The sequence below is a fragment of the Chanos chanos genome, chromosome 5 (genome assembly GCF_902362185.1).
Source record: "Chanos chanos chromosome 5, fChaCha1.1, whole genome shotgun sequence".
Taxonomy (NCBI): Eukaryota; Metazoa; Chordata; class Actinopteri; order Gonorynchiformes; family Chanidae; genus Chanos; species Chanos chanos.
Window position 1 is genome coordinate 8,640,623 of NC_044499.1, and position 11,809 is coordinate 8,652,431.

An 11,809-nucleotide genomic window follows, 5' to 3' on the forward strand; every position below is an offset into this window, starting at 1 on the left:
GTCTTCTTCTTCTCTTTGCCACAATCAGCATTTTTGTCTGATTTGGTTTTTGTATTTAATACTTTGTTTTTAATGGTTCACAAGCATTTCTCTGTGATTCCCTCATAACAAACTGTTTTGCCCTTTCACTCTGTTATCCTAGCATCTCCCCGTCTCCATCTCTGAGCTATTCTATCAGAATTCAGCTTCACTGATCCTCCAATGTTATGGGTCTAACCAGCTTCTCATCCTCTCATCATTTACACCTGTTTTCTGTTAACCACCTCTTAATTGCTGTGTATTCGTACCCCTCGTGTTCCATTGTAACTTGGTGAAGTCTACTCATTGTCATGAAGGCTCGGAGTCTTTCCTTCTTTGTGTACACAAACATTGTTAAGCCTTCATCATTGCTATACTTACCTGTCTTCAAATAGGTTTTCTTCAAGTTTCTCCTTGACTTCCAACTCTTAAACCCCTTTCTGGAATAACTCCTAACTTCTGTTTAACAGAAAACACTGTTGCACAATGCACATGCATCCTCTCTCCTGGAGCCTCGTTGACATACTCCTCCACTATTTTTTTTTTCTTCAGACAATTAATTGAAAGAGTACAAAAATGCAAAAATATTTAAATATTTTAGGTCTCAAATATAAAAGTGGTGTACTAGTCGTAGATGCAGACACTATTTCGTACATATGGATGTTTTGTCTTTTGAAATGTTTTAGCAACTAAGTGTTGAATATAAATTCTCTGTAAAATAAATGTGGCTCTTTTGAAATCGATTCTGATATTCTTTCATTTCTTTTCACCAGAATGTAGACTGTAATATACAGTTGTAGTATCTCACACTGTGTTACGGTGGAAGTGAAAAGTTTTTTCATGTGAGTAGGGAGTTGAAGATAATGACTCGTATCCCTATTTGTGTTACTATGCAACCGAACTTATGTCTGATTTATCTGTGACTGAAGCATTTGGCTTTTTAGGGTTTTTATAAATATAATATTCCTAAATAAAACTCTGCCAGCCTAAAAGTAACTGAAAGTCCTTTCACTGTAAGGGGGATAGAGGAACTATATTGGGGAAATGAAAAAAAGACAGACCAAATGAGGAATTTATTTTAGCTTCTGCTATAATGCGCTGTATAGAAAGTCTGAACAGACAAACCAAAACACATCAGAGAGCTGAAAGACCCCATCTGAGCTCAGAGCAGTGTGGATTAGTAAATAGTCATTCAATTTTATTGAAAATCAAAGAGATTAACTAGTGCTATTGTAAAGTGAAAAACTAGCTTAGAACAAACTCATCTGCACTAAAGCAGGAAGACTAAGAGACTTTTCAGAGGAGATTGGCTTGAAGATTTTCAGTGGAATTTGGTGGTAGAGTCTGTTAGATAGTGTCTAACAGCATAAACATCACCAATTATTCAGATATCTATCTAAAGATCTATCTATCATTCAGCTTTCTGATTTATGACTTGCTGACATGTCCAAACTGCCTGCAAATAATGAATGTAATGACCTCGTCTCCTCCCGCTCCAACTCCAGCCATTCAGCGATCGGCGTCGCCGGTTTACTAATCATCGGTCTGTCCCTTCATCATTCACACCTGTGGTCACTTTGTTTTCCCTGATTCCCCCCTCTTTATTAACCTCACTGTTTCACTTAGTCATCGCAACGTCTACACTTTCCCTATGTGTATTCTGAGCGCTCTGAAACTTATTCTTATATTCCTAGCGTTATTCTGAGTTGCTTTTCTGTTTGTTTGTACTCGCCTGGTTTACATTAAAATATACATCTCTGCACTTGCATCCGGTTTCCTGGTGACTTTGTGACAATGAATATGGGGACAAAAGCAAAAGAACCAAAAGTCCATATCCTTGTATTAATGTTTGGTTTGTTTGGTAAGACCTGGACCATTATTGAATCACCTATGACTTCAGTCATAACTGAATAATTGCAGTTGACATTGACATTTACTCATAACTGACAGTTACTCATACTGTGATGGCTTTTAAGGAACTTTTTCAGGCAATCTGGTCTCCTTATACTGTAACCTCTTTAGCATACATTGTTGCCTCACAATTTCTTTAAAATCCACAAGGCTAACTTTTGTCTCTTTACATGTAATAAGATCGACCATTTCTTTAGTCACTGGTAAATAGAACAAGCTTGAAAGTAAGGTATGCTTTCACGCAAAATCCATTTAAACATGACTACAATAACCAAAATATTTCATAGCCAGTCTAAAACTAGTCATAAAACCACTGACAGTTCCAAATCTGACAGTTCCACACCCAGATATATGAGACTGTCAGACCTCTGCATTCAAAGTTTTTCGAAAAAGGTAGAATGCTTACCTCAGAACAAGAGGCTTGAGGTACCAAAACATAGCTTGTTCAAACCTTAATCTCCATGAACTCAAACCAGACCTCAAAAGCTATGACATTGCACCTGAGGGAGATCAAACAAAATGTCATGACAGCATCAGACCAATCAAAGTTCAAATTTCCAAACTTGTGTTATCTCATGACTGTATCAGTACTATTCAGTTTGTACAGATCAGTTATTATCACTGCCATATACTATTAATTAAAAAGTACATAACTATTAATAACGTAATAACATTGAAATGTTATTATGTAATAACACAGATATGTCTCAAATTTAATGTTAAGTAATATTATGTGGCAAGCTTATTTCGGTTAAAGAAAAGCACAAACTGAATTATCTGCACAAGGAGCATCCCTGCTCAGTATTGACGATACAACGGAGGATGATTTTCTAAAGAAATACTTGGAGGTTTATCGTGATATTGTTATGTGCACACTCAAATATGTAGCACTTTGGGATCAATGTTTCTTAGATAGGAGAACTATATAAAAATGTCAAACTACCTAAAAAAGTGGCTGGCAGGCCTCATACTCCAGAGGGTTAAAGGACTTTGTCACAGAGTTCCATGCGTAGGCCTCAAGGGTATTCTACTTTTAGATGTTCAGCAGTTCTGATAAGGATTCAGTTGTGCACAAGATCTGTACTGTTTGGGGGGAGGGGTAAATGTTATGTACACACTCTAAAATATACATATTATGGACACACCCTTTGGAGTATGACGGTATAGTAGCTGTTTGATGCAATCAGGCAGTGTAGGTTGTTATAATGACTGCTGGGTTTTGGTGTGTGCACATACGTTATGCGTGTGTGTGGCAGAAGTTAACAAAACAGCCAAACTCACTCTCATGTCAAACTGGATTATTTCTTGCTTCTTAAACACAATAGATATATCTGCATTTGGATACTACAAAACCCACAGAGGTAAGACTCAAATGACTACAGAAAACAATAAAAAGATAATAATAAATATGAATCATGGAAATGTTTAGGGTGAGGCTCACATGCGCAGTTGATTTAACGGTGGTGGAAAAATTCCAATGTGTTTTGGTGTACTGCTGATACATGTTCATTTGTGAGCCCTGCGTAATATTGAAACAAAGACAAAAATGAAAAGGAGAACTGTAAATGAGAGGGATTCTTTTTCTAGGGCAAACTGTAAACAGACACAAAGTTTAAAAGAAAAATACGCCCAAGAATAAAAAACATTAAAATTGGGGTAAGTGTTCTATGAGCCCAAGAAAAAGGAAAACTTCAGCCTCAAACACTTAATGAAGGTAAATCCACCGTATAGTGTTGATGTCTCTCACTGATCCATGCAGTGGCTTTGGCTGGATGACACTGTGGTGGACTACACTAATTGGGCAGAAGGAAACCCTACAGATATGAAATGCGCTGCAGTTTCTTCCATAACCTCACAATGGCATTCTGAACACTGTAATGCAGTCCAACCATTCATCTGCAAAACAGTCAAAGTTCTCCATTCCCCATCTCTGAACCATTCTATCAGCATTTAGCTTTACTGATGTTCTAATATTATGGGTCTAACCAGCTTTTCATTCTGTTGCCAGTTACACCTGTTTTCCTTTAATTACCTCTATTATTGCTGTGTAAATGTACCCCTCATGTTCCGTTGTAACTTGGTGAAGTCTACTCATTGTCATGAGGGCTCTGAGTCTTTGTGTACACAAACACTGTTAACCCTTCTTCATCATTGCTATACTTACCTGTCTTCAAATATGTTTTCTTCAAGTTCCTCCTCGTCTTATTCCAACTTGTTACGTCCCAGATAGTGAGTTGGGTCTAGGGGTATGATGCAGGGACGTAGCATAAAGAAACCCACCACCAGTGTCGGTTTGGGACGGTGCGAGGGGGAAAAAACACACGGACACGGGAGCAATGTACAACAAAAAAGTGCAATGTATTAAAGATATTTACAAAGTGAACAAAGGGATGTTTACAAGAATATATATATATATATATATATATATATATATATATATATATATATATATATATACACAGAAATATTTACAAACGAACACGGAGAGGGGAGAGAACGACAGACGGTGCCAAAGGAATGAACGAAATAGAACAAAAACCACCCTAAATGCCTACCGGAAAACACACACTTAACTACGAAAAACAAAAAGGTGGCAGAGCCAAAATAAACCTAACTACACTCACTGACTACCAAAACAAAACATACAATAGTGGCACCAGCCTCTAACCTAACCCCTATACACAGTTAACTTCTGGCGCGGGGATCCCCCTCTTACCTGTTCTTCTCCCCACGCCAGTCGAAAACAACCAAAGCCAATCCGTAATCCAAAACCGTAGTCAAACAATAACAAAAGTCAAACACGATACACAGCGAGTAGTTACCACACAAGAGAGCACAAGCGCGAACGCAAACGAGACCGAAATCTACTAACAGTTAAAAGCCGGCATCTTTAAATTTCCGCGCCCCATCTCCGGTTGGCCATCCGGCGAGGGGCACTCCATCTTTGGTTGGCTGGCTGGGAACACGGAGGTGGGACGCAACACCAGGCCAGGTGGGGAGTGGCAGCTGTTTCGCGCCACCGCTGGATCCCTGCGTCAGGTGACAGGGGAGAGGGGAGAGAGAGAGAGAGAAAAAAAACAAGACACAGGACGCAACAAGACGCACACACACACACACACAAATGCGCCGCACGTAACACAACTTTTATAATCCCTTTCTGGAATAACTCCTAACTTCTGTTTAATAGAAAACACTGTTGCACAATGCACATGCACCCTCTCTCCTACAGCCTCATTGACATATTCCCCCACTGTGTGTGTGTTTTTTTTAATGATTAATTGAAAGAGTACAAAAATATTTTAGGTCTCAAATGTAAAAGTTGTGTACTAGCTGTAGATGCAGACACTATTTCGTACATATGGATGTTTTGTCTTTTGAAATGTTTTAGCAACAAAGTGTTGAATATAAATTCTCTGTAAAATAAATGTAGCTCTTTTGAAATCAATTTTGATATTCTTTCATTTCTTTTCACCAGAATGTAGACTGCAATATACAGTTGTAGTATCTCACACTGTGTTACGTTGGAAGTGAAAAGTTTTGTTCATGTGAGTAAGGAAGTTGAAGATAATGACTCGTATCCCTATTTGTGTTACTATGCAACCAAACTAACGTCTGATTTATCTGTGACTGAAGCATTTGGCTGTTTAGGCTTTTTATAATTATAAAACTCTCCCAGCCTAAGAGTAACTGAACTGTAAGGGGGAAGAGGAAATATATTGGGGAAATGAAAAAAAGACAGACCAAATGAGGAATTTTTTCTAGCTTCTGCTATAATACCCTATTTTCTGCTATAATAAATAATAGAGTCTAATATATGAGAGAAACATTCAGAAATCCCTGTATACAAAGTCTGAACAGACAAACCAAAACATATCAGAGAGCTGAAAGACCCCAGCTGAGCACCTGCACCAAGCTGGAAGGCTAAAAGACTTTTCAGAGGAGATTGGCTTAAAGATTTTCAGTGGAATCTGGTAGCAGAGGCTCTTGGTGTCTAACAGCATAAACTTTCATTCATTCATTCATTCATTTTCCAGGCTGCTTATCCTAATTAGGGTCGTGGGGGGTGCTGGAGCTTATCCCAGCCTTCACTGGGCAAAAGGCAGATAAACACCCTGGACAGGTCGCCAGTCCATCACAGGGTAGACACACAGACAAACACATTCACACACACATTCCCAGCATAGTTCCCTAATGCAGTCGCAATTTCGGCTGACTATTCCAATGTTAACTAGCTAACATTATTTTGTGAGCGTCGTGTTGTCTAAGCCCATGTTGGCTACGCCCATGACTGACATATGTCCATATCGTATCATCAGAGTATTGTTAAAATGACTAGGGTTCCCTTGATAAAGATGCGTGAAAAAGCTGTGTAATCAGGGGTGTGCATAAGTGCTGTGCAGGTGCACATGTGTAGTCAAAAGAAACAGTGCACAGCATGTGTTATGATAAGAAACGCTTTTGCGTACCAACATTTTTGGGACACAGTTACCCACTAAAACATTAGAGTATTCTCAATGCATCACTGATGAGATAGCCGTTATGACAAATGTGTTGATGTGTCACGCTGGCGGTGTGGTGCAGAACCCAAGTGCAGGACACAATGATGAAGGTGACAAAAACGGAGGACTTTACTTGAACTGAAGATCAAAATACAGGTGTAGAAAAGGAACAAAAAACCAATAACAAAAAGGTGCAGTATAACAGTGTGCACAAAACACAAACAACGATAGACAATGGACAAGGCAAACATTAGGACTTAAATAGGAGAACTAAAACAGGGCAACACAGGATTGGTAGAAATTAACAAGGTTAATAATTAGACAAAACAGGAACAGTTGGGGGGCGGAGACAGACAGAACAGGCGCACAAAGACATACCAAACTAAAAGTCCAAAATGGAGGTGCAGGTTGTGACATGATGTTAATCATCAGTTGGTAAATATGTAACTTGTAGCCTTCGTTTGTTTGTTTTGTTGTTGTTGTTGTTGTTGTTGTTGTTTTTCAAGTTAGCAAGGTAGTTCCAGTGGATACTTAGCTTATGCTATAACTAGCTTATATTTTTTCTCTGGTTTTAAGATTTTCATCTTTTCATCAGCATGTCCATAAGCAAGCTACATTAAGTAATTACTTTTGTATTCCAACACCTTCACAGAAACGCCAGACTGAACCTGAACATAAAAAACGAGAGTAAGATATTCGTGCAGTATAAAAGATGAGCACAAAGCAACATCTTCAGGTGATCCTTTGAGGACCAGAGAGGTGTACTACGAAGCAAGGTAACTGGCTTATCCTGGTAACTTCAGGTTAAATTAACTCAGAGTAAGTAGTAAACCTCCTAATAGAAGAGCCCTATGGCTTTGTTTTGCTAAGAGAATGAAGCCATAGGGCTCTTCTATTAGGAAGTTTACCACTTACTCCAAGTTACCTTAACCAGGAGTTACTTTGACCTTGCTTCGTAGTACAAACCCCAGACCTAAAATGTTATGTGCACCCCTGTGTATAATGTACACCTGTAGCTCTGCTGTGCTAAAATGAATGCCTGCATAATATGTATTAGGCTACAGGAAAAAAAAATTCATTTCCAACAACAAGCATCAAAGTTGCCCTATGTTTATTTTCAGCCAGGTATAGTGGTAACTATTAGGATGTATATGGTATAGGTGTTGCACTCGAGCAGTTACATCAATTCTCAGGTTTCTACATTGACATCGAGTACTCGTTAATCACATGATGCTAGATCTCGCGCACACTCAGTTTCCAGTTAGAGCCCCTTGATAAGCAAGAGGAAGGATGGCGACAGCAGAAAAGGGTAAATCAATTATTTGGAAGTTCTTTGATAAAACAAAAATGGCTCTAAAACAACCAGCAAGTTATGCAAGATGTCATTCAAACTACCTGGAACCACCTAGCATTAGCAGTCAGCACTGAATTTAAATATCTTCAGTATCATCCATACTTCACCATTGCATAAGGTAAGATCAAGTGTTATCTTTATATCATATCATTCATTTTATGCTTTGCTCTATGTGCTGAGACCTACCACAACATAGCTGCATAGTCCTTTAAGGGATGCAAATCACCTCCCGCACACACACCCATCCCCCCCGACCCCCGACCTGACTACTCGAGAACTTGAGTTTTTCAGGAAAGGATTACTGTAAATGTATGCACTTGTGCAACCCCTAATATGGTGTGGATTACTTTTATTAGTATCTGTGAGATAGCTCTCCAACTACAGTAAGTGTAAATTGTTTGGTGCTGCTGTCCATTGAGCATGCACCTTCACGTGGTAGGTGCGTGAACTGTAGGTCAAACTCCCCAAACAAACAAGCATACCATTGATTTAATTGCCCTATCACATACAAAGATCTAACTATTACTCCTCTCTGAAAAGCTGATCTGTTAACTATGTAAACCTTATGCGATATTCATCATCAATATTTGGATACTTGAAATCTGTATGAACTGAATATAGTTAGTATCAGATGAAATAAGATGGAACAACTCCATGCATTAACTGAATGAATAACTATTTGCTCATTATCCGGGATGGTATTGTTTAAGAAGTATAGCTTTTTGCTGGTCCACTTGTTCATGGCACTTACTACTCAGCTTTGTAGTGGTTTGGGGGAGTAGTACAGCAGATACACATATTTAAAGGGATCGCACGGATGATGTACTGGTGGATGGTGTCCGACCGATTGTGGTGGGCCGTGTGGGCCAAAAATGCCAGGGCCAATTTTTTGTCCCAGTCCAGCCCTGCACATCTGATAGTCAGAGGGATAAGAACAATGAGAGCCTACCAGCAGTGAGTAACATTTTAGTGTCTACTAACTAGTGATCCCTTTTTTGAAAACCAAAATATGGTCACCCGAGGTAAATATTAATGTTACGTATTTTTCGTGTTCATATATCTGTTGAACCGGTCTGTTCACTACCTGTGGGACAGCAGTGCTTGCAAATGACATTTTGTATCAGTTTGTATCAATTTGTATCAGCTAAACGTCATTGCACGGCAATGCAGTAGATCAAGGCAATGCAGTAGATCAGCGGCTAGGTTTCTGGCTTGAAAAAAGCATTATAAACTGTAGCAGCTAGCCTGTTCTCTACGGTGAATAATAAATGACACTTGTACAGTTAGCCATCTTGCTAGCTAGCATATTAATCGAAATTTCACACTCACAGGATATAAATAGGACTATGTGTGACAAAAATAATGATAATGTTGTAGATAAGTAATCATAGGCAGTCAGATTATGTTGTAGTTACTTATTTCATTTACTTATTTATTTTAGAAAATAGTTCAATTTCTTTCCCCAGAATATTTTCAACTATATGTCCTGAAAGTCGATTTGCTGTTTGCAGGTTTCGTTGCATTTCATATGCATTAAAAATTCACCAAAATGCAGCAAATTACATGTCTGGAACTCAAATTTTCCTGGGAAAAAAAGTTTTTAAAAAGTGCAAATGGACAGCTGTAAAATAAACTTGCTCTACTTATGCTCCTGGGCCTCAGTTAAAATTTTGCCTTGGTTACAAGCCCTGGTTGTGAGGACATATTAAGACAATATCTGTTAAATTCTTCTCACCCTATAAAAATGAGCAGCATATAAATTGACAGAAACAACTTGAATTAACACCTAGTCTGTTTATGGAATATAAAATTATATTGACATGTCACAGTGTTTTCATCCTTATAGGATGCTGTGGTAGAATGGTTTTAAATATCTGTCTAAAGATATCTAAAGATCTATCTGTCTATCATTCAGCTGTCTGACTTATGACTTGCTGACAGCAAATAAGTATTGACAATAAGGATTACAGTAATAGCAGAAATCATTAAAAAAAAATGTTAGTGAAAGTAGTGAAATTTCCATTAAGGATTTACAACATACTTCAAAGTATTCCTTGCTAAGTAGTGCTTAGTATTTATTTCTCTGCAATATGTTTCCCTGTAGCACCACCAAGTGGGCCTCTGACAGTATTACACAATAACAGGCCCAGAGAGAATCTTAATATTAAATTGTGTGTGTGTGTGTGTGTGTGTGTGGTTAAGTCCAAATTCATACCTATTCATACCTATGCCAAATTTGCATTCATGGTGAATTTTTATATGACCAGTAGGTTTCATTGGACATGGCATTTTTAGTAAAAGTGTAAAAAAATAGAAATAGAAATAGTAGAAATATAGAAATAGTTCAAATTCATCATTAACATCTCTGACAGAATGTCTTAACATCTTTAATTGCTTGTTTATGTCATTTCCAGCCAGATGAAACCTATAGGTCAAATAAAAATTCACTATAGGTGCAAATTTGGCATGGGTATGAATAATTTAAGGCTTAACTGTGTGTGTACGTATGTATGTGTATATATATGTGTGTGTGTGTGTGTCTGTATAGACCAAGTGTTGTTAACGCTAATTAAATTGTAACGTGGGTGTATGTACTAGTTAATGCTAACTGACTGCATTTTGCGCGTGTTCACAAGCAAAACTGAGGACACAGATGTGGCTAGTTTCCTGATGATAAACATGGAAATCCTCCAAGATCTCTAAAATTATTTCTGGATGTTTCATAACAAAAACCACAAAAGTAGAATTCAAATGACAATCAGTACAGACCTTTGCAATGAATATTATTTGATCAGACATGATACAAAACATGAATTCTGAAAATAACATCGATTTTGATGTACATATTTAATTAATAAACTAGATCATTTGAAAATGGTGTTGAGTTTTCTTGTATGTGGGTGTATTATTTTAATCCACAGTGATTATCTGTAGCTATATTTTTGAGTGCCCTTTCTCTGAAGGCAATCATAATCAGAGATATGTTGTGCTCTCTAGAGACTGAAAATACCATCCCATGTTCTCTCTCTACCAGCTCACTGTACATATTCAGTGAGACTGAACTGCCGATATGGATAAGCCACTGACTTTGGCTGGATCAATCTGTGGTGAACCACCCTTACCAGGCTGAAGAACAGTCTGTAAAAGGAGAAAGTGCAGCTTTTTTTTTTTCTTTTCAAAAACTTTGTGATAGAATTTTGCAAATGCATTCATCCATAAAATGGCCAAGGGTACACTCTTATATAAGAGCTCAGACAGATAGCACTGGATTCATTGAACAGTTACTTACTACACTTTTTTTTGCAGATTATAGTTATTATTCCATTCAAAATTTTACATGTATGAGAAAACATGTTGTTTAACCCTCAAAAAAATAGATACTGTAGTGTCGATATACAAACAAATCTCCATTCCTATTGCAGTTCTCATACCTATGCCAATGGTACAGCTCTGTTAGCCACCGAAAAGCTCAGATGTTATAATACATTTTCTTTGGATGGTATCCATTTGTCCAGGATTCTTACACAATTTAGCCTGTACAAACACAATCTCTGCTGATGTTACTCAGTGTTTACTGTAAACAAGTGTAGCTCATTTGCATAAGTACCATAGAATCCAGACTTGAGCATCTGAGTCCTGGTAGGGGGAGTACATTGGTCCATAAACCCAGGTGTCAATAATGCTACATATCTCTCCTGTTGGTTTTTCTATAATTGTATACAGATAACTGTGATCCAGAAGTCACTGTTAGACTGTTCCATCTACATTTTTTTAAAAAAGTTGAATTTTCCAAAATACTCAGTCTATCGATAATTCAGTAGGTCTGAAATCCGAGGGGAAAAAAAGGTTTAAGAGTGTATTGTTTCCTTCCTTACATTGATTTTAATATTCTTCAGTTTGTCTTCTCAGAAGAAAAGAAAAAAAATTAATGAACTTTTCTTTCTCTTTGTAAAGAGTGTCATATCAGCTCAAAGTAAAAGCAGTGTACCTCTGAGGAAAAAAAAAGAAGTTTTGAAAGTGTGACTGA